Source organism: Oryctolagus cuniculus, chromosome 12 (genome assembly GCF_051225735.1).
Source record: "Oryctolagus cuniculus isolate XC-2025 breed Fujian yellow rabbit chromosome 12, ASM5122573v1, whole genome shotgun sequence".
Lineage (NCBI taxonomy): Eukaryota > Metazoa > Chordata > Mammalia > Lagomorpha > Leporidae > Oryctolagus > Oryctolagus cuniculus.
In genome coordinates, this window is record NC_142878.1 from 2,256,240 (window position 1) to 2,279,443 (window position 23,204).

At 58.2% G+C, this 23,204-nt stretch overlaps 1 long non-coding RNA gene across 1 annotated transcript; it reads left to right on the plus strand.

Annotated features, from left to right (window-relative positions):
- The first annotated feature begins 3,973 nt into the window (after positions 1–3,973).
- On the plus strand, positions 3,974–6,307 carry LOC138844512 (uncharacterized). The gene is made up of 2 exons (XR_016218491.1): positions 3,974–5,004; positions 5,110–6,307. It is a non-coding gene; the product is annotated as an uncharacterized LOC138844512 (long non-coding RNA).
- The last annotated feature ends 16,897 nt before the right edge of the window (positions 6,308–23,204 follow it).

A 23,204-nucleotide genomic window follows, 5' to 3' on the forward strand; every position in this document is an offset into this window, starting at 1 on the left:
GGGAGCCCCAGTGGGTGGAGTCCAGGTCAGGAAGCAAAGTACCCTCTTACCTGGCCCTTGGGCTGTCCCTCGTGTGTCTTTCTCTGTGTTTGTAGCCTTATTTAAGAAAGGGCGAGCCCAGACGGAGCAGCACTGCCCGCAGATCTCCCTCCCGCTGTCTGGGGGCAGCAATGTCTTTGCTGAAGACACTTTGTTAGGTCTTCTGTCTTAAGTAACTTGGAAAGAGAATCACTCAGAACAGAGATGCCAGCATTCAGGAGACGGTAACTCCAGTTACCTGTGAGCCGCTGTGTGCCGGGGCCTGAGCCTGCGCGGTTGTGCTGTGTCATGGACAGGGAGACAGCACCAGGGATGCGTACAGACGGTAGGGGCGGAACCCCAGGGCGCCCGCATCGCGGCTGGGCAGCAGTCAGCGTTCCAGAAGGATGGAGAGGAGAGACGGAACCTCCAGCGTGCGGGCCGTGGGATGTGGGACGGTGCTGTCAGCAGGGACTGCTGGCGCTGGTGCTCACACAGGAAGTCCCCGGCACAGCTGCCTTCCAGAGCCTCTGCCACGTCGCTTCTGCCACCACGTCTGCCGGGTCATCCAACGCCCGGACATGCTGGCGTGGCCCTGGCCCTGATGACCCTGGCGTGCCACTGTCGCAGCCTCGGGGTGCTGAGACGCTCCCCAGCTGGTCAGGCTGAGGTTCTTACTGAAGGCCGTCTAAGGTGAGGTCAGATGGACGGTGGAATCAATTCAAATTTATCTCCACCCCCACCCCCGCAACTCTGCCGCGTGGGGGCTCCTGGCTGGGTGCTGCAGCTATCAGCTGTTCAGTGAGGGTGCCCCTCGCCGCTTGCCCCGCCTGGGCCTCTGCTCTCGCTGCCGGCCTTCTGGTGGGCACCTGCTGGCCACTCCTAGGGCCAATTTACCTCTGCATCCCTGGGAGGACGCCTCCCTGACCTGCCGGCCCCTGCCCCACCTCCCTAGCCCCTTCTCAGAGGTGGGAAGACCCCGGGCACACTCCTCTGCCGGGATTTGGTGTGTGTCTGTGTCCCGGCAGGCAGGAGTGCCTGGGCCTCTGGTGGGCGTGGCTGGCACATGGTCAGCACACTTGGATCAAAGGGGAGCAAACGGAAGCTCCCGAGCAGGCCGAGCCGTTTCTCAGCCACAGGAGCGCACAGCCACGCCGCGGGCCACTCCCTTCTCCGCTTATTCTCTACCCCAAGTCCTGTTCCAGGGACTCGAAAGCTGCCTTTTTTTTTTTTTTTCCAAACTTGGCATTTGATCAATAGCTGTCCCCCTTTTAAAGATTTTATTTACTTGAAAGTCAGAGTTACACACAGAGAGAAGGAGAGGCCGAGAGAGAGAGAGAGAGAGAGAGAGAGAGAGAGGTCTTGCATCCGCTGGTTCACTCCCAAGATGACTGCAATGGCCAGAGCTGCACTGATCCGAAGCCAGGAGCCAGGAGCTTCCTCCAGGTCTCCCACGTGGGTGCAGGGGCCCAAGGACTTGAGCCATCTTTCACTGCTCTCCCAGGCTGTAGCAGAGAGCTGGATGGGAAGTGGAGCATCTAGGACTCGAACCAGCGCCCATATGGGATGCTGGCACTGCAGGCGGCGGCTTTACCGGCTACAGCACAGTGCCGGCCCCTCAAAAGCTATCTTGAAAAGTGAATCTGTAGATCTAAAATAAAAAGGTGACAGAGGATCTCAGACGGCAAGGGTGGAAGTTTGGGTGATAGAGTTGTGTGTCCCCGAGGGGGACTCCCTGGGCCTGCCTCGCCTTGCCTGCATCCCCGGAACAGCCGCAGCAGGGGCTGCCTCAGGCCGGCCGCCCCAGCGCCAGGCCCTCTGCAGGCTGTGTGGGCAGGCTTGGAACGTCCCGGGCACGGGGATGAAACCGTGAGAGCCGGCTGGCGGCAGCCACTCCACGCTTCCGCAGAACAGCAGCTGCAGACTCGCCCTCCGTGCCGTCCAGTTATAGCCGCTCGGTATTTGAAGAATGAGGTGCAGCAGCCGCAGAAAGAGATAAAAATGGAAGAACTCTGTCCAGAGTCTCTGTAGCTGTTTCAGACACGAACAGGCTTCATGACTAGAAAAGGAAATGAGGAAGCCGGGTGGGGCGGGCAGGAGATAGTGGCACTCAGCCCCCAGAGCTGGCACAGAGCAGCCCCGTGGCAGCCCAGAGAGGAGGGGGCGCGCTTTTTCGAGTCGGACACGAGGGTGCCTCGGAAAGTTCACGGAAAAGCAGTTCAAAGTGCAGAACATTTTGAAATCTGTGCATAGTTTTTCATAATACTCATTCTTCCAGGAGCTCCTGGTAGACCTCCTGGGGCCTCCCGGGTGGGGCCAAGGGTGGGAACGCCCAGTGGCCACTGACAGACAACAGCTCAAGTGCGCCGGGCGTGTCCACGCACTGGCACTGGGACGCCCGCAGATGTGAAAGGGAGGGAACCAGGAGCCCCTCCTGCCCTGTTGTGCAAAGATTCCAAGAGGTTTTGTTACGTGCAGGCAGCAAGGCTTGGCCAGCACATGTGTGAGCCACGCACTGTGTAAACACGGAGGAAGCGTGACCGGCACATGCGCAAAGAAAGGCTGAAAGTGCACAGCAGGAAGAGAAGTTGGGGTTCCCTGTGCAGGCAGAGACAGAAGGTGGGGGGTGGATTAGGGAGTGTTTATTGCAGGAACTGGGGTTCCCTGTGCAGGCAGGGCAGAGATGGGGGTAGGCTTGGGAGTCAGTGTGTTACTGGAGAAGTTGGGGTTCCCTGTGCAGGGAGGGCAGAGATGGGGTAGGCTTGGGAGTCAGTGTGTTATTGGAGAAGTTGGGGCTCCCTGTGCAGGCAGGGCAGAGATGGGGTAGGCTTGGGAGTCAGTGTGTTATTGGAGAAGTTGGGGTTCCCTGTGCAGGCAGGGCAGAGATGGGGTAGGCTTGGGAGTCAGTGTGTTATTGGAGAAGTTGGGGTTCCCTGTGCAGGCAGGGCAGAGATGGGGTAGGCTTGGGAGTCAGTGTGTTATTGGAGAAGTTGGGGTTCCCTGTGCAGGCAGGGCAGAGATGGGGTAGGCTTGGGAGTCAGTGTGTTATTGGAGAAGTTGGGGTTCCCTCTGCAGGCAGGGCAGAGACAGAGATGGGGGTAGGCTTGGGAGTCAGTGTGTTATTGGAGAAGTTGGGGTTCCCTCTGCAGGCAGGGCAGAGACAGGAGGTGGGGGGTGGATTAGGGAGTGTTTATTGCAGGAACTGGGGTTCCCTGTGCAGGCAGAGAGACAGAGATGGGGTGGCATTGGGGGTCAGTGTTTTATTGTAGGAGTTGGGGTTCCCTGTGCAGGCAGAGACAGAGATGGGGTGGGTTTGGGTCAGTGTTTATTGTGGACCTTCCTGTGCCTTTTGACTACCGAGTCCCCTTGAGAACTCGGGTGCTCGTTCACAAAGCCAACCAAGCTCAGCACCTCGTCACTCTGCCACTCCAGCAGAGCCTGGCAGGTCACCCTCACACCTCCCCGGCCCGGGGTCCACATCAGGGAAATGGGGTGTTTATGTTTGCTGCACAAGGTGTTGCACAGGCTGTTGGGACCCTGAACAACAGAACTCAGAAGGCCCTAAGTGCAGGGCCCGGGGCCACACGTGCTCACCCTGGTGGGCCCCCTTCCCTTAACCCGGCAGCACTGGGGCCTGGCACCTCACATTTCTCCTGCCGGGCTTGTCGGGATGCCGAGTCCTCAGCTGGTGGTGGAAAACGTCCACCGGCCTCTGGACACTCCCGCTGGCACGCATGGCCCCTGGGACCTTCTGCCTCTTCTCCCCTGGGCCGCAGCTTCCTCCCAGGTCGCCTTCTCTCGTGGGGTCAGCGCCTGCCCCACCACTTGGGGAGCAGGTGCCTCCTTGGGAGGAAGCCTCCAGAGATCCCAGCACTGGGCACACGGGCCCTGATGGCTCCCTTCTCCTCCAGGTCGGTTCTCTGGGCGTCAGAATCCCAGGGAAGTGCAGGGACAATGCTTGTTGTCGGGAACCACAACCCTCTGCCCCAGGGAGGGCTGGGTGGAGACTGGGGGTGTGGGGGCACCTTAAAGGCCCCTGCACACCCAGCCCTGTAGCATCTCAGGGGCTGTGGGGTGCTCCACTGTGCAGACGGAGGTTGGTGAGCTCTGGGGACCGAGCCGCTGCAGGCCACACGGGTTGGGGCCAAGGGCGGTCTCCGGTGGTGGCGCCAGGAGGCTCTGTGCAGTCCTCAGACGGGTGGCACCCTTGGTCTCAGCCAGGCCACTGCTCCAGAGCTCTGACGTTGTGTCCAGGAGGAGTCCTGGCCCGTTCCGCAGCACCTGGGTCAGTCAGGCTGGACCTGTGCCCTGGACAATGTGGGTCCAGGATTCAGGAGGGGGTCGGGGTCGCTGCTGAGCCCTTCTTTTTAAAAATATTTTTAAAAAAGATTTATTCATTTATTTGGAAAGCAGAGTGAGAGAGATTGCCCATCATTGGTTCAACCCCCCACCCTAATCCCACAATGTCCTCCACAGCTGGTCCTGGGGCACACGGCAGGTACCCAGGCACTTGGCCATCTGCCACTGCTTTCCCAGGTGCATTAGCAGGGAGCTGGATCAGAAGTGCAGCAGCCGGGACAGGAAGTGGCACTCACAGGGGATGCCAGTGAGCCCAGCTTCTTAGCCTACAAGTGCGTCAGACCCCCCACAGCGGTCAGCAGGGGCTGCCTGCTGCTCCATTTTGCAAGGACTGTGGCCGCGTGCTTTAAGTTTCTCAGTGCTTGGATCCGAGACCAGTGTTCGCCCAATGAGGGAAACCCAGTCGGTCTGGGCAAGCTCAGACTGAACCCAAAGTTGGATCTGACCCATTCACCTCCACCTATTGCTAAGTCACAAAATCCCGGCGTGCGGAAGGCTGTGCTGGTTTAATGGAAGATCAGCCTAAGTTCTGTCTCGTTTCCATGCTTGAGGCAACCTCAGCACCTGAGCGCCCTTGGGTAGAGTCAGCTGTCCCAGGAGCGAGGCTCCACAGGCCCCCAGCCCACGGTGGGGCCCCCAGCCCACGATGGGGCCCCCAGGGGTAATCAGAAGGTCACGACGTGGCCGTTACCTTCTCCACCTCTCGTTTCACTTTTCTGTTTTCTGTGTCAGGAGCTCCTGTCTGCAGAGGTCGGACGTCCCCGCCGCGAGGCCCTGGTGCTGCCGTGTGGTGAGCGGTGCGTCCGCTCCCTCTGCAGCCTGGAAACCCGAGGGCAGCGCCCCTCAACCTCCCTGTGCGGGGCCGGCGCTGTGGCTTAGCGGGTGAAGCTGCTGCTTGCGGTGCCAGCGTCCACACGGCTCGAGTCCCAGCTGCTCCACTTCCGATCCAGCTCTCTGCGGTAGCCTGGGAAAGCAGTGGAAGACGGCCCAAGTCCTTGGGCCCCTGCACCCGCATGGCGTGGGTGAGCCTATTCTCGGCACTTGGGAATCTTCTAGATGAGAGGGCTCGTCCATGAGAGGACAGATGGAGCTGGGAGCGCTAGCCAGACCTGCCCTGGAGGGGCGGTGTCCTGGAAACCGTGGGAGAAGGATTTGGAAATGAAAGCCAGCAGCTGTACAATGGGGACTTCCCAGGGGTCCCCAGGCCGGAGGCAGCAGTAGCGGCCCCTAGGGGCTGCTCCCCTGACTCCCAGGAAGACACCCGGCCCTCGCTCAAGCCACGTTTCTCCTAGGCTTCGTTCTAAACTATGGATTTTCTAGTCCGTGGTGGAAAAGAAACGGCAAATCAGAAGGTGGGGGTGGGGGCGGGGCTGTGAGACACCGAGGCAGAGGATGGAGAAACCCGAACAGGAAGCGCAGACTTGGGTCCTTCGAATGCCGGGTAAGAGAACGGCCGATTCCCCTCCCCAGGCAGGTGCAGCTGTTTAACCTTCCTGGTTGATGGATGGAGTGGAGGGAGGGGCCAGGAGTTGGGGCTGCTGGGAGGCCTCTAGGGCCCTGGGGGCAGCCCTCAGGTGGAGGGTGTTCTCCATCAGCCTTGGTGATTATTTGAGCTCAACTTCAGCCTGGCCTCTCTCCTTCCTGGCTCACCAGGCGATGGCACCTCTGCACCTGCTACTGCGAGCTGAAATGCCCCCCCCCCCCCCCCCCCGGGAAGCTCCGCTCAGGTATTTCAGTTGAAGAGATGAGAAGCAGGCTACGGCCCCCACCAGTGGCCTGTGGTCACCACTTCACACTCTAACAGTGCGTACCTGTACTGCGACCTGCAGTGATCGGCACAGTTAGGGCACGCTTTACGTCCTCAGTTCAAAATCATGGGATGAGCAGGGCTCAGAAGGGTTTTTGAAATAAAAAATACACTTTGTATCAATAAGCTTGGAGTGCTTTAAGGAGGTAGCAGTCATCGTCCCAACGACCATGGAGGCAGCCCCGGGTCCTGCTCACGCGGCACGGCAAGTACTCGGCCAGGGCACATGGCTGCCGGGGCTTCCCACTGGGTGCGGGGTGGACACTCATCGTGCTGGCCCTGCCCGCTGTCCCGTCTGTCCTCGGAGCCAGCGCTGCTGCCACTGTCTTCTTTGGAGAAGATGAAATCCACATGTGGAGGGCAGCCCTGCGGGGAGCGGTCCATCCCTCCTGGCTCTCCCCATGGCAGCCCTGCGGGGAGCGGTCCTTCTCTCCTGGCTCTCTCCATGGCAGCCCTGTGGGGAAATGGTCCATCCCTCCTGGCTCTCTCCATGGCAGCCCTGCGGGGAATGGTCCATCCCTTCTGGCTCTCTCCATGGCGCAGAACTCACCTGTTTGCTCCCTCCTGGCACCAGTCAGGAGTTAGGGGGATTCCAGCCCTGTGTACCCCTTGTGAAAGGCCTAGCCCCAAGGACCCGCTCTTCATGGAGATGACTTGTTAGGGGAACGGAGCTGAGTTTTCCAGCCGTGGTCCTGGGCTCAGCATCACCCAGGAGCTGACAGAAGAGCTCTGTCTCCCCCCCTCCCCGCCCCGCCCCTGCACTGACCTGCAAACACAAGGGGCGGGGCCCAGGGGGCGCAGGTGCCCAGCCAGAGCACCGGCCCTCACCGGTGTCGCCCCTTACCACACCCCGGAGGTTGAGCTGCTCTCGGTTTACAACACCGAGCCAGGACTCTGGAGAGGCACCGATCTTCCTAGAAAGCACAGGGACTGAGATAAACCCGGTTAAATTCTGGGTCTGCCTCTCAGTGTTCACACATCTGTGGCGTGATTGCAACGCACCCCACATCTCTTTAACCCTTGCATGACCCGGTGTGCTTAACGCCTGTCTGGAAGGAAGGGCCGTCCTGGAGACGGAGGGGCTGCTCGTGGGGGAGCTCGTGGCTCAGAAGTGTGCACAGGAAAGGCTGAAGCCCAGCCACCCCCTGGCTTCACGCGCCGCAGGCGTCCCCACTCGGGAAACCTGTCCCCTGCAAGAGCAGTGCTTGGCGCTGAGAACCAAGCGGATCGGAGCCAAACAAGCCAAATGGACTTTCGTGCGCTGTCCTGGGAACTTAATTATCCATGCATTTCTTCACTTAGTCTAATTTTATTTCAAAGTTTTACTTATTTATTTGAAAGAGCTACAGAGAAGGAGAGTCAGAGGGAGAAAGAGATCTTCCATCTGCTGGTTCACTCCCCAAATGTTCACAGTGGCCAGGGCTGGGCCAGGCTGAAGCCAGGAGCCAGAAACTTCATCCAGGTCTCCCATGTGGGTGGCAGAGACCCAAGTACTTGGGCCTCTTCTGCTGCTTTTCCCAGGCACATTAACAGGGAGCTGCACCAGAAGTGGAGCAGCTGGGACTTGAACTGGCGCCCATGTGGGATGCCGGAGCTGCAGGTGGCTTATTGGGCTTTACTTACCACACCTTAGCGTCAGCTCCAGTGATGCCTCTAACAAGCACAGGGACCTTTTCCTACAGGGAAATCTATTCCAAGTTCCAATTCATTTATTTCTCAAACGTTTTTATTTATTTTGTTTGAAACACAAGTGGCAGAGGGGAAAGGGGGAGATCTCCCACCCTCTGATTCATCCCCACGACACCCAGGGCTGGGCCAGGCCGAAGCTGGGAGCCAGGGACTCAGTCCAGGTCTCCTACGTGGGTGGCAGAGGCCCAGGTACCTGAGCACGGCCACTGCCTCCCAGGGAGCACGGGAGCAGGAAGCTGCATCAGAAGCGGAACTGGGACTCAAACCCAGGGACCCCGGGATGCTGTGGGGACACATGCAGCTGCGGCTTCACTGCTGTCCTCACGTGGGCATAGTTCCAAGGGGCTCGGTCCAGGCCGCGACTGCTCCGTGGCCACTGGGATGCCCCCGAGCTCCGTGGGCGCATCCTGCAGACGGGGAGTGTAGGCCCAGCAGGTGCCATGTCCCCCGGCCTCAGGCAGCCCGCTGGGCACCGAGCTCCCTGCGCCTGCAGGTGCAGCCAGCGCCAAGCACTGAGCTCTGAGTCTTGATGAGCTACGCGGATGTGAGCAGTGCGGAGGCACCGGTTCTCCGTGCTTTCGAACTCTGCGTTAAGGAAATGTTACCCCCAGGGCGTCCCTGCATGCAGCACAGAGCTAAGTAAATCATGCCAGCACTACAGGCAGTGGTTTTCCCCGCTGCGCCACCACGCCGGCCCCTGCGCGTGCTTTTTTGACAGCAGAATGAGTTGCTGGCAACTGCAGACGGGGCACACACAGTACTGCAAGGGGTCTTCCCCGCCAACACCCACTCAGGAGCTCCCTTTTCCTGCCTGCAGCCGCCCCCCACCCCGGCAGGAAAAGGCACCAAGGTCAGCATTGGACGAGCCTGGACTTGAGAACCAGAAGCAGCAAGGCCACGCTCAGGAACAGAGCCAGCAGTGACGTGAGTTTGTCTCCCTGTCGCTCACTGCTGCCCTTGACCGACCAGGCAGAGCTCAGCAGGTGCAGTCTTGGAAGGGACAAAGCCAGAGCCTCTGGACACGGTTCCTCACACTCATGGGCAGGAGCGTTGCACCTGACACCCCATACCCACACCGGGGACTGAGCTGCTGTGCGCGCTCTCAGCTCGGAGCGAAGGGGCCTGTCTGCCCTGTTCCTGCAGTCCAGTCGGCTCCCAGGGCTCAGACTCCATGCAGAGCCTGAGAAACTGGCCAGCCCAAGAGGAAGGCGGTAACGATGCTGACACCAGGGTTTCACCCCCAGCACCACCTGCCCAAGCCCACAGGAAGCCCCAGCTGGCTTTGCTTTCCGCTGGCTACTGGCAGGAGATGGCCAGAAGGCCGGAACATCCGAGGAAAGTCTCTGACGTCGTAGGTTGAGACGGAAAAAGCAAACAATTGGCTTAGGGAATGCTGAGCTCAGGCGGGAGGAAAAAAGCCGTAAAAGAAGAACCAGCTGTTGAAATCCCCAGAAGCAAAGGAGGGGCACTCCCCCGTGAAAGCAATGCGAAACGACATCCTCAGAGGACAAACGTGAGCTTCCGGACGCTGAGGACCCGAGAGGGGGCCGGCGCTGTGGCGCAGAGGTCAGCCACCACCCCCAGTCGGCATTCTGTACGGGCGCCCGTGTGAGCCCCGGCTGCTCCACTTCCCATCCAGCTCCCTGCTAATGCACCTGGGAAAACAATGCAAGACGGTCCAAGCCCTTGGTTCTCTGCACCCACATGGGAGGCCTGGAAGAGGCTCCTAGCTCCTGGCTTTCGCCTGGCCCAGCTCCGGCCGTTGCAGCTATTTGGGGAGTGAACCAGCAGATGGAAGATCTCCCCCACCCGCCACCTCTGCAATTCTGACTTTCAAATAAAATACATAATTATTTAAAAAAAAACTCCCAAGGAGAAAAAAAGTAACCCTCAGGAAGGAGTATAGCAAAATCTAGAAATGGACATTGGGAGAGAAACAAGAAAGTTAGCTAACCAGTTCTGAGATCAGTCCTGAGCAGCTGGCGCTCGCAGGGGGAGAGAACAGAGGACACCCACAGAAGGAAGGCAGCCACCTCCTGGAGAGGCTCGCCGGGTTCAAGGGCGCAGCCGCCGGGTCTGGCTCTGCCGACGGCCCTGTGCCCTGGACACGCACTGTGGCTGGGGATGCGGGAAACTCTCAGGAGACAAACACCAAGTACTGGAACAAATGTGGCTTTGGGCTTTCCGACAGCAAGGAGGGAGAGGAGGCTTCGTGTTCTGCAGGAAGTGGTTTGTGTCCCGAGTGCTGCACCCCAGCCGCCGCTGAAAACCTGTTTTCAGGCACCGCAGCCTCCGACAAGCTCGTCTCCTGCAGCGTTTCCCCAGCAGCTCCCGCTCAAGGAGAGGGGTGGCGTGAGCGCCGGCTCCCCCCACCCCCCGCCCAGCACCGCCTCCCTGCTCTGTCCCCTACCTCGGTGAACACTTCCGGGCGGGGCAGCTCGCAGTGAAAATCCGGAAGGGGCAGCTTCAGGAGGCGAAGGAGCGGGCAGGTTAGGAAAGACCAAGCGCGTCCTGGGAGTGAGCAGGTCCCACACGAGAGCGGCGCCTGCACAGGCCACCTGGGGCACGCGGGAGGGGTGGCTGTGGGTTTGTCTTGGGCCAGCCCTGGCCCTGCAGTCATGCAGGGAGTGACCCAGCGGATGAAGGAGCTCCCTCTCTGTCGCTCTGCCTTTCAAATAATAAATAAATAAACAAATCTTCCAGCAATCAGGACAGTGGTGAGTTCTCTAGGGAGTGAGCGATGCAGGGAGACCACTGCACTTTGCCCTGGTCTCGCGTGCCTTCGACGGAGGGGGTTGGCACGCTACGGCTTAATAATCACTCATTTTATTTTATTTTTTAAATAAATGGGTAATTTTTAAAAAGATTTATTTATTTATTTATTTGAAAGTCAGAGTTACACACAGAGAGAAGGAGAAGCAGAGGCAGAGAGAGAGAGAGAGAGAGAGGCCTTCCATCCACTGGTTCACTCCCCAGATGACTGCAACAGCTGGAGCTGTGCTGATCCAAAGCCAGGAGCCAGGAGCTTCTTCTGGGTCTCCCTCATAGGTGCAAGGGCCCAAGGACTTGGGCATCTTCCACTGCTTTCCCAGGCCATAGCAGAGAGCTGGATGGGAAGTGGAGCAGCCGGGACTTGAGCCGGCACCCATATGGGATGCCAGCACTGCAGGCAGTGGTTTTACCCGCTACGCCACAGCACCGGCCCCAGAACTCAACATCTGAAATGCTGGTTCAAAGGGCCCTGAGGCTGCCAGGCTGCCAGGAAGCCCTTGAGTGCTGGATGCCGGGTGGCGCTGAGCCCCAGGGCAGAGCCCGGGAGACTCCCGCGTCCCCGGGCGCTAAGTCCTCCTCGGAGCTCTTGCCTGACCTGCAGGAGCCTGCTCTGCGGGGCTGAGTCACGGGGAGGGGAGGGCTGCGCTCTGGTCTCCGTTCAGAGGTAACCGGGGAAGCCCCTCATTAGCACAGCTACTGACTCACAGCTGCGTTTGCCTCGAGGCGCAAACGTGTGGTGGAAGAATGGATGTGGTGTTTTTGCCTAGTGGGTGTGTGTGTGTGCTTGCATGTGTGTGCCTGCATGCATGTGTGTGTTCTTGCATGTGTGCATGTGTGTGGGGGCTTGCGTGTGTGTGTGCATGACTGTTCGCGTGGGTATGGGACAGCTTTCCGTGATCTTTAGCCATAGGCGCAGACCTTCCTTGCACAGGCTCCGCCTGTGTACAGGGCTGCTGGTGGCTTTAGCAGACACACCCTGTGCCTGGGTGTGGTTCTGAGACACGGCTCTCGGGTGTCGCTTCACACGGCCTGCTGCGGTCGGTGGTACCGGAACCCCACCCGGGAGCTGATCTGCCTTCTCAACGAGTCAGGGCTCCCGCGGCCGGCGTGGCAGCCACACACTCCGTAGATTTGAGCGCAGGAGGGGATCCAGGCGCAGCTGGACCCGACGCCCCGCCAAGCCCCAGCACCTGTTTCCTTCTGCTTTCGCTGTCCCTGCTCCTCTGCGGGGGGCCGTCCCCTGCATGCTGGCCTGCAGAGCCAGCATGAACTTCTCCATAATCCCGGCAAGGCACGGAGCCTCTCTTGGTCCAGCTGGTGCTATGTGGCCGACCCTGACGCACTGGGTGGGATGGTCGAGTAGCCTCACCCCCAGACACGCAGGTGCACCCCTGTTCCCGAGGTGGGGGCCTGGATCTACCACGTGACCTGGGCTTGCATTGCGACAGCCATGTGCACGTAGAAGCTGCTCTGGCTTCGTTTGGAATGACGTTTCTGAAAGCCATTATGTTTGAAATGATAGCCTGAAAGGTCTCATTTGCAAGTTGTCCGTGTCTTCTGAGCTGGCCGTATTTTATGAATTTCCACGCTAATAAAAACATGGAACTTTAAAGCATAGGATTTTGCAACTCAGATGAGTAAGGGAAACCCCCGTGCAGAAGGCGACTGGACAGCAGTGGAGTCCTTCTGCACGTCCATTGTGTCGAAGCAGACGCAGCGCACCAACGAGCCTGGGAGCAGGCGCCCGGCTGCGCCCCCGGGGCCTCGGCGCGCGTCTGCCGCCAGCGCCAGACGTCTTTGGGTTTGCATCAAAGTCTTGCACGTTCAGTTTTCCAGCCGAAGGGGTTTCTAACCCAGGCCTGGAAAAAGGAAGTGTTTTCGGTCTGAAGAGTCAGCTTCTGTCTGTCCCTTGTCCAAGAGAGACCCCCAGTCTGACCCCCAGCCCCCTCCCCAGTGGGGCCGCCTTGGGCGAGCACCACCCTGCGCTTGGTCACGGGCTGTCACCACGCCCTCTCCCAGCGTCCCCATCCCCGTCCACGGAAGCCTCCTCCAGGGGCCCTGGCTTGGCGTGGCCGGGCCCTTCACCGTGCGGTTCGGCAAGCTGTCAGAGCACACAGCCCGGGCCTGTTCTGCTTCCGGCTCAAGTGGGGGCTTGGAGGGCAGAGGGCGGCTGCCTGAAGCGAATCAGCTTATTCAAAGTGGCATAGAAACAGGCGAGAGGGGACCAAAGGCTTTTCTCTTCAGATAGCTATCAAAGCACGCTTGGCTGCAGCCTGCGGCCCGGGGTGGCCGGAGATCAAAGGCCCTCTTATGTGCAGTGACGTTTCTGAGTGCAAGGCTGAGCTATAAAACTCTTGAATGGGAGGTTTTGGCACGCGGGCACGGCTGGGGCTGGCAGGGCAGTTTAATGGAGAGGCCATTCACGACTGCGCCTGCTGCCGGAGGACCCAGAATGCTCTGACTCATTTGTCTCCTTGCTGCCTTGGACCAAGACTGCTGTTTCCTCTTCAGCCTCTCTGCAGGGCCGAGCTGCAGCCCAGGACGGGCAGGCGTCCGCCGCCGTGCACAGCAGCGCCCCTCTGCTGGGCTCTGGGTCAAGTGCAGTGCAGCCGGGGCTGGACTTTCTTCCGGAAGCCGGCAGCTTCCTTACAGTCTGCAAGCTCCTTTTGTCTGCCCACCACGTTTCTTCTCTGAAACCCGAGCTCCCTTGGGTGGTGTGACGGGTGGGGAGCAGCAGAGCAACCTTGGGAAGCAGGAGGGAGTGCGTCTGCGTCCCCTCGCGGCCAGGGACAGCAGAAGGGGTCGCTTGGAGCCCAGCTTGCCTGAGGTCCTGCTAGGCCTCCCTGGGAAAACTGAAGAGGGCTTTGAGGCCCAGTCCAGAGGTGCGGCCTCACGGTCACCCCGTAGGCAGACTTCTAGAAGATTCCGGGTCTTCCCAATTCCTGGCGTGCACCCCGTGTGCAATCTCCTCCCCCAGACCTGGTGACTGTCTCCTCATGAGTCCCTGTGACAAGGGTACTGGGAGGTCACTCCCCCGGCTGGCTCACCAGGGCTGTGACGTATCCTCGCTGGGAATCCGTCTCTTGACGTCCTGCCCGCTGTGCTTGAAGACACAGCCGCCCTGTTGGCTGACCCTCCACGGCACACGCAGCGGCTGAGGGAGGCTTCTGACCCATATGCGGCAAAGCACAGGCTCAGCCCGGCCCTGGAGAGCCCTGTCCCCACGCCCTGTTTTGTGGGAGCCCCTCCAAGAGGAGTTAGGTGACGCCTGGATTCTCGGAAACTGTGAGATAATAAAAGGGCGCTGTTTTTAAAAATATTTATTTATTTTACTTGAAAGTCACAGTTACACAGAGGGAGGAGAGGCAGAGAGAGAGGGAGAGAGAGGGAGGGAGAGAGAAAGAGAGAGGTCTTCCATCCACTGGTTCACTCCCCAGATGGCCACAACGGCCAGAGCTGTGCTGATCCGAAGCCAGGAGCCAGGAGCTTCTTCCGGGTCTCCCACATGGGTGCAGGGGCCCAAGGACTTGGGTCACCCTCTCCTGCTTTCCCAGGCCACAGCAGAGAGCTGGATCGGAAGAGGAGCAGTTGGGACAAGAATGGGTACCCATATGGATGCCGGCACTGCAGGCGGCGGCTCAGCCCAGGACTCCGCAGCGCTGGCCCTGACTGCTTACTTTATGGGCTCCCTTCTTATGCAGATTGTGATTTTGGTTTGTGAAATCTGACGGTGGGTCCCTCGATGGCGTGTAGTCTCTGTGTCACTTGACCGCTGTACCATTGTGAAACGGCGTTCTCTGCGGAAAGCACCGTTGCCCACATCTGCAGCCTGTACCGGGAGGCAGGGTCTGCCGTGGCGCCTCCTTTGTGACGCCTGGTCCCTGCGTCCTCGGTGCCACCTGCACAGTGCCAGGCTGCCAGCTGTCCCGGGCGGGCCCGTTTCCTGCTTCTCACTGTGCGCTCTGGGCCCAGTTTTCGTTCCGGTGCCTCTGCTACGTTCTCCACTCGGCAGTGCCATTTCCCAGGAAAATATGAGGGAGCGAGAGGCTGGCAACGGCGCTGGGGCCCCGGGGAGGCGGGGGTTTGAGAGCGGGAATTCCCGCACTTCCCAGCCTGCACCGGGGTCAGGGCTTTCCGGCTGTCCCTCTGCCTGGGGGCGAGCAGCCAGCTGTGTGCCTTGAGCTGGTGCGTGTGTTGTGTGTGTGTATGTGAATGTGTGTACATGTATGAGTGTGTCTCTGTGTGCATGTGTATGTGTGTTAGTGTGTATGTGTGAGTGTATGGGTGTGTGTGTGTGTGCATGTGTGTATAAGTGTGTGAGTGTATGTGTGTGTGAGCGTGTGTGCAGGTATTGTGTAAGTGTGTATGTGTGTATGTGTGTGTGAGTATATGTGTGTATGTGTTAGTGTGCGAGCATGTATGTGTGTATATGTGTGTAAGTGTGTGAGTGTATTTGTGTGTACGTGTATGTGTGTATGTGCAAGTGTGTGAGTGTATGTGTGCCCGTGTGTGTGTATGGGTGTGTGGGTGTGTGTATACATGTATGTGTGTGTTACTGTGTGTATGTATGAGTGTATGTGTGCGTGCTTGCGTATAAATGTGTGTATGTGTGTATGACTGTGCATGTATGTGTGTATATATGTGTGAGTGTGAATATATGTGTACATGTATTGCGTGTGTATGTGTGTGTGAGTGTGTATATGTGTGCATGTGTAAGTGTGTGAGTATATGACTGTGCATGTGTGTGTGTGTGTGTGCGTGTGTGTGTGTGAGACTGCATGCTTTTTGGGGAGAGAAAACGAGAAGTTCAGTTTTCCCTGGTCCCATATTCCCGGACTTGAAGGCTTCTCGGAGTCACTGAAGTTGCCACCACGGCAAAGCGTCCTGGGAGCCAGCCCGGTGCTGCGGGAGGCGGCGCCGCGTCCGGGCGGAGTGCGGGTTAGAGGAACGCAGCTCTCTGCTGGGCTCCGTGAGAGCGCCGGGTGCGGCTGGGGAACCAGGGTCGCCCGGGACAGGCCTCCCGTTTCCTGTGGGCAGGAAGCCACTGGAGCCGCCGCGTTCCCGGCCCACCAGTTGTTCTAGAACACTTCGTGGCCCGTGCACGGCGAGTCCGCGTCCTGAGGAGAAACTGAGGTGTCCGGAGGTTTCGTGACCTCTCCCTTCGCTCTGAAGCGGCTCGTTCGTGCCAGCTGCAATGTTCCCAGGAGACTTTCCCAGCCCGTAACCCCGGCAACGTGCTTGATCTTTAAAATGCTTGCCTATTTCAGGAAGTGTGATACGGACTGGAGGCCTCAACTCAACACCTGGGGAACTGCCAGTGACGTTGGTGGCTTTAAGGCACACGCGGGGTGGCCAAATGGCTGAGGGCAGAACGAAGCTGCACACGCTGGGTGGGTGACCTTGGCAGTGTCACAGACACTGTGGCAGGTGTCGTGAGCTCCTCAGGTGTGCTCCGCCCGTCTTGGTTCCCTTCCCCCTCCGCATCAGAGGGCCTGGCCAGTGCTGCACGGAGACAAAGGCTGCCTGCCCCTCTGCTGACAGTGTACCGGACTCTGGATGAAATGTGTGTCGGCACACGTGTGTGGGCCTTTAAGACTACACCGGTAAGCGTGTACACAAGTACCCTCTACACAGGCAGAGCCATGTCCAGGCACAGCAGGAGGCCCACATCACCAGAAAGGAGCCAGCGGTGAGCCTCCCTGCAGTGGGACTCTGATCAGAAGGCAGCACTGAGCAGACCCCAGCAGGCAGCAGCTAGCAAGGGGGAGGAGTCACTTCCCACACCCCCAGTGGGCCGGCGAGTGGCAGCCAGAACTCCCGTAAACCAATAGAAAATGCAAAATTCGATGGAAGGCTTGAACAGGTCCTTCCTGTGCACTCTTTCAGTCTCTGTCTCTGTGTGTCTGTCTCTCTGTATCTGTTTTTTTTCAATCTTTTTTTAAATTTATTTGACAGGCAGAGTTAGTGAGAGAGAGAGACAGAGAGAAAGGTCTTCCTTCCGTTGGTTCATTTGGTTCCCCAAATGGCTGTTACAGCTGGAGCTACACCGATCCGAAGCCAGGAGCCAGGTGCTTCTCCTGGTCTCCCATGTGGGTGCAGGGCCTGAGGACTTGGGCCATCCTCCACTGCACTCCCAGGCCACAGCAGAGAGCTGGACTGGAAGAGGAGCAAACAGGACTCGAACCCAGAGCCCATATGGGATGCCGGTGCTGCAGGCAGAGGATTAACCAAGTGAGCCATGGCACCAGCCCCCTCTCTGTCTCTGTCTCTTTGTCTGTGTCTGTCTCTGTGTCTCTCTGTGTGTCTGTCTGTCTCTGTCTCTGTTTCTCTCTGTGTCTTTCTCTTTGTCTCTGTGTGTCTCTCTGTGTCTGTCTCTGTTCCTGTGTCTGTCTTTCTGTCTCTGTGTCTGTCTCTCTGTCTCTGTGTGTCTCTCTGTCCCTGTCTCTGTCCCTATCTCTCTGTCTCTGTCTCTGTGTCTGTCTGTCTGTCTCTGTCTCTGTGTATCTCTGTGTCTGTCTCTGTGTCTCTGTGTCTGTCTCTCTGTCTCTGTCTCTTTGTGTCTGTCTGTCTCTGTCTCTGTTTCTCTCTGTGTCTTTCTCTCTGTCTCTGTGTGTCTCTCTGTCCCTGTCTCTGTCTCCCTGTCTCTGTCTCTCTATCTCTGTGTCTGTCTGTCTGTCTGTCTCTGTCTCTGTGTCTATCTCTGTGTCTCGTGTCTGTCTCTCTGTCTGTGTCTCTCTGCCCCTGTCTCGGTCATAACCACAGCAGAGTCTGGGCGAAGGCTGTACAGATTTGAGGACTGTGTTCTCCCAGCTTGTCAAACACTTTCAGAATAAATCCTTAGGGGAAGGGAACTATAACCCCCGAAAGGAAAACACAATAAAGACCACAGACGAGCGCAGCGGAGATTGTTGGCAGGGAGAGCAGAGGCGTGCCGGCTGCGTCATCTCGGTGGCTCTCACCTGGATGGAGGCTCCGGGAACCACAGGGGGCAGGCCTGAGCACCCCTGCAGAAATGGGGGGCTCAGGGCCCAAAGGGCCCAACCCAGCCTCCTGCAGGCCACCGGAGGGTGGCCAGGGCTGCTGCTGTCAGACAGCGGGGCAGGGAGAAACCCGCCCACTGTTTCAAGAAGGAAGCCAGGGGCTTGTCGCTGTGTGGTGTTCTGAGAAACCCACCCCTGCCCACGGGTGTCAGTACCCCTGCTAGAGGCAGAGCGGCCCCACATAATGAACTTGATAAAACCTTCAACCAAAGAAATCCCAGAACCGCAGTGGAGGGCACTTCCACACCTGGGGGGCATGGGATTTTCCCCACTGTGTGAGCTTGTGATAAAAAATGAGGCGCTGACACTGTGGCATAGTGGGTAAGGCCACCGCCTGCAGTGCCGGCATCCCATGTGGGCACTGGTTTGAGACCTGACTGCTCCACTTCTGATCCAGCTCTCTGCTGTGGCCTGGGAAAGCACTGGAAGATGGCCAAGTGCTTGGGCCCCTGCTCCCGCGTGGGAGACCTGGAAGAAGCTCCTGGCTCCTGCCTTTGGATTGGTGCAGCTCCAGCCGTTGTGGCCATCTGGAGAGTGAACCAGCGAATGGAAGACTTCTCTTTCTCTCTCTCTCTCTGACTCTGCCTCTCCGTAACTCTGTCTTTCAAATAAATAAATAAATCTTAAAAAAAATGAAATAATGACCCACACGAGGAAACCACTCACTCTGAGGGAGAGTTCTAGGTACAGTGTAAGAAAGGGTTAACACCCCAAGGAGTTGAAGCTATAGCCATCTGGAAGAGATGACAACTTGAGGATCTTTAAAATAATTAAACAGATTTTGGGAAAAGAGAGAAAATATAAAGAAAGAGAACACTATGAAAAAGGAAAGGCATATCAGGACAATAGAAAATTAAACTTCCAGTAAATTGAGGATAGTCACTGAAAATTAAAAAAAAAATCCTCTGTGGATGTACTAAATAGCATATTAAATACAGATGAAGAAATAATTAGTGAACGGGAAGATTGTTCTGAGGAAATTATCCAGAATGCCACACAGAGAGATGATTGAGTATACTGGTCAGTTTTTCATCACTACAGCAAAATACCTGAGGCAATTTAATGTTTGAAGAAAAGAAACTTCTTTAGCTCAGTTTTGGAGGTTCAGGAGCATGGTGCCAGCATCTTGTGGCACTGGTGAGGGCCCTTGGCTTTGTTGACGATGGCAGACGGCATCATGGTGACAGGGAGAGTCACCGGGCAGGAAGCCTCAGAGCAGGAGTCCACGTGGCTCCTGCAGGAGCCAGCTAGGGCCCCCGAGAGCTGCCTTCGTCCCTTCTGAGTGGCTATGCCTCTTCAAGGTTCCACCCCTCAGCTCGCCCCACTGGAGACCACGCTCCACATGAGTCCTTGGGGGCACACCACACCCGAAACCGCGATGAGACAGATGGAGACTCTGGAGTGGAATGATCACAGGATGAGAGGGGATGCGTCCAGCGAGAGAGGAGACCCAGAGAAGGCAAAGTCAAAAAGACCAAGGCCTCGGGGCCGGCTCTGTGGCACAGTGGGTTAATGCCCTGGCCTGAAGCACCGGCATCCCATATGATTGCCAGTTCTCGTCCTGGCTGCTCCTCTTCCGATCCAGCTCTGTGCCATGGCCTGGGAAAGCGGTGGAGGATTACCCAAGTGCTTGGGCCTCTGCACCCACATGGGAGACCCGGAAGAAGCTCCTGGCTCCTGGTTTCGGATTGGCGCAGCTCTGACCGTTGCGGCCATCTGGGGAGTGAACCAGTGGATGGAAGACCTCTCTCTCTGTCTCTTCTCTCTCTGTAACTCTCTTTCAAACAAAATAAAATAAATCTTAAAAAACAAAAAAAACAAAAAAAACAAAAAAAACCAAGACCTCCCCAAGCCCTGAAGGCAAGTCTAAGTGGCTGTGAAGATGAGATTCTCTTTAGCTTTGGCTGAGATCAAAAGACAAGAAGAGGGTGGGCGTTTGGTCTGGCGGTTAAGGTCCTGGGTGGAATGGTTGCTTCCCATATTGGAGCACCTGGGGTGCTACTTGCCTGTGGCCTCTGAGTCCAGCTTCCTCCTAACCAGACCCCAGAGGCAGCCGTGAAGGCTCGAGTAGCTGGGTCCCAGACACCCACGTGGGAGGCTTGGATGGGTTTCTCAGCTCCCAGTTTTGGCCCTGGCCCGGCCCCGTTATGGTGGACATTTGAGGAGTGAACCAGCAGATGAGAGTTCTCTCTGTCTCTCCCTCTCAAATAAATTAAATAAAGACAAAATTTAAAAAGACCAAAAGCATTCCATAAATGACAAATCTGATCCAGATTTAGGAAAACGTATTTATCTGAGAGGTGCAGAGAGTCCCATCCGCTGGCTGACTCCCCAGAGCCTGTCGTGGGTAAGCTGCGGCGGGGCCGAAGCCAGAGGCGGAAATCCAGTCCAGGCCTCCCGTGCGCAGGGCGGGGCCCAACCTCCTGAGCCGTCATCATCATCATCGCTGCCGCCCAGGTCTGCACTGGCCGGAGATGAGCCAGGAGCGGAATCCAGACACTGAGGGGGCGCTGGTGTCTGAACTGCTGGGGTGAGCGTCCACTCCTGGCCCAGATTTCCCAGTTAGCTTCCTGGCCGAGCGCGCGTCATGCTAAGGCCTGCGGAGCTGGTCTGACCCGAGGAGCGAGGGACGTGTTTTCTCCCTCGGGCCACAGCAAGTGACCTCAGTTCCCCCGGTGAGCTGATGTGCCGCACCCCCGCTGGCTCCAGGGTGCAGGCCTGACAGGTGGGCAGTGCCCAGGCCTCCCCTGCAGAGTGACTGACAGGTGGGCTGTGCCCAGGCCTCCCCTGCAGAGTGACTGACAGGTGGGCAGTGCCCATGCCTCCCCTGCAGAGTGACTGACAGGTGGGCTGTGCCCAGGCCTCCCCTGCAGAGTGACTGACAGGTGGGCAATGCCCAGGCCTCTCCTGCAGAGTTACTGACAGGTGGGCAGTGCCCAGGCCTCCCCTGCAGAGTGACTGACAGGTGGGCTGTGCCCAGGCCTCCCCTGCAGAGTGACTGACAGGTGGGCAGTGCCCATGCCTCCCCTGCAGAGTGACTGACAGGTGGGCTGTGCCCAGGGCCTCCATTGCAGTGACTGACAGGTGGGCTGTGCCCAGGCCTCCTCTACACAGTGACTGACAGGTGGGCTGTGCCCAGGGTCTCTGCAGAGTGACTGACAGGTGGGCTGTTCCCAGGGTCTTTGCAGAGTGACTGACAGGTGGGCAGTGCCCAGGGCCTCCTCTGCAGTGACTGACAGGTGGGCTGTGCCCAGGGTCTCTGCAGAGTGACTGACAGATTGGCTGTGCCCAGGCCTCCACTGCAGTGACTGACTGGTGGGCTGTGCCCAGGGCCACTGCCGCTCTTCCATGCTGGGCAGTTGTCTGCTCTCTGAACTGTGGAGAGGGAAGTTCAAATGTGAACGCATTTCCAGTTTTCCTCACACTGGCCTGGGCCCAGGTGATGCAGGGTTAGCTTGGGTGTGGGGACAGGGAGGGGACCCCAGACAGGGTGTGACGGGGCCAGGACAAAGGATAACGTTAGCTTTCTCTGGCTTTCTAGGCTTAGCTTATGGAAAACCTTCGTGAAAGGTGAACCACAAGAACTTACGCTTAAGATAAAATCTATTCCCATCTTCACGTTCAGTAAAAGAACACAGGAAAACTCCTCGAGAGGTCACGTGCCTTCTACGCAGCACACGGAGACGCGAGTCTGTGCACCACTCCGGGCAAGCACGCGTGACCGGAGTCTCACAAGGAAAGCGAGATCCCAGATGCAGGAGGCTCACCCACACGTGGGTGGGGCTGCCAGCTGCCCGTGCCAGGAGAGACGAAGGAAGGCTGGATGAAGTCAGGCTGGGTGTGACCCTGAGAAGGGCGTGGCCGTGTTCTTGGGCGTGGCCGTGTGCCTGGACAGGGCCATGTGCCTGGGCAAGGCCCTTGCCTGGGTGTGGCTCTGTGCCTGGGCATGGCCGCATTCCTGGGTGTGGCCATGTGCCTGGGTGGGGCAGTGTGCTTGGGTGGGGCCCTGAGCCTGGGCATGGCTGTTTGCCTGGGGATGGCCATATGCCTGGACAGAGCCCTGTGCCTGGGTGTGGCAATGTGCCTGGGTGGGGCCCTGAGCCTGGGTGTGGCCATGTACCTGGGTGTGGCCCTGAGCCTGGGTGTGGCCATATACCTGGGTGGGGCAGTGTGCTTGGGTGGAGCTCTGTGCCTGGGTGTGGCCGTGTGCCTGGGTGGGGCTCTGAGCCTGGGTGTGGCCATGTACCTGGGTGGGGTCCTGAGCCTGGGCGTGGCCGTGTGCCTGGGTGGGGCCGTGTGCCTGGGCAGGAGCTCTGTGCCAGGGCAGGGCTGTGCCTGGGCGTGGCCATGTGCCTGGGTGTGGCCATGTGCCTGGGTGGGGTCCTGAGCCTGGGCGTGGCTGTGTGCCTGGGCGGGGCCATGTACCTGGGTGGGGCCATGTGCCTGGGTGGGGCCCTGAGCCTGGGCAGAGCCCTGTGCGTGGGCAGGGCCCTATGCCTGGGCGGGGCCATGTGCTTGAATGGAGCCATGTGCCTGGGTGGAGCTCTGAGACTGGGCATGGCTGTGTGCCTGGGCATGGCCGTGTGCCTGGGCGGGGCCATGTACCTGGGTGGGGCCATGTGCCTGGGTGGGGCCCCAAGCCTGGGCAGAGCCCTGTGTCTGGGTGGGGTCCTGAGCCTGGGTGTGGTTGTATGCCTGGGTGGGGCTGTGTGCCTGGACGGAGGCCTGTGCCTGGACGGAGGCCTGTGCCTGGGCATGGCCATGTGCCTGGGCAGGGCCCTGTGCCTGGGTGTGACCCTGTGAAGGGTGTGGTCCAGGCCGTGTGCTGGGCCGTGGGAGGAGGGTGCCACAGCAGACACATCGGGGTCAACTTTCAAAATCAGAACCAGGAGGAAGAGGAAGCAGAAAAAGCTGACGGCTGCTAAGGGCTTCGGAAGAGAAAGTCGGCTCTTAGGCATGCACCAGGACACTCAGGGCCGAAGAGCACGTCCGACAGCGCAGATGGTTCAGAGTGTGTGTGTGTGAGTGTGTGTGAGTGCGTGTGTGTAGGTGTGTGTCTGTATGTATATGTGGATGTGTGTATATGCGTGTGTGAATGTGAGTAGTGTGTATATGTTCATGTCCATGCATGTGCGTGCAGGTGTGCTTACGTATATGTGTGTGTTCATGTATGTATATGCGTGTGAATGTGTGTATGTGTGAATGTGCACATATTTGTACATTTGTGTATGTACATGTACACGTGTGTATGTGTGTGTGCATGTGTAGATGTAAGCATGTGTGTATGTGTGTGTATGTATGAATGTATGTGTGCACACATGCAGGCATGTATATGTGCACGTGTGTATGTGTGTGTATGTGTGAATGTATGTGTGTATGCACACATGCAGGCATGTATATGTGCAGGTGTGTGCATGTGTAGATGTAAGCATGTGTGTACGAGTGCATGTGTGTATGTGTGTGTATGTATGAATGTGTGTGTGCACACATGCAGGCATGTATATGTGCAGGTGTGTGCA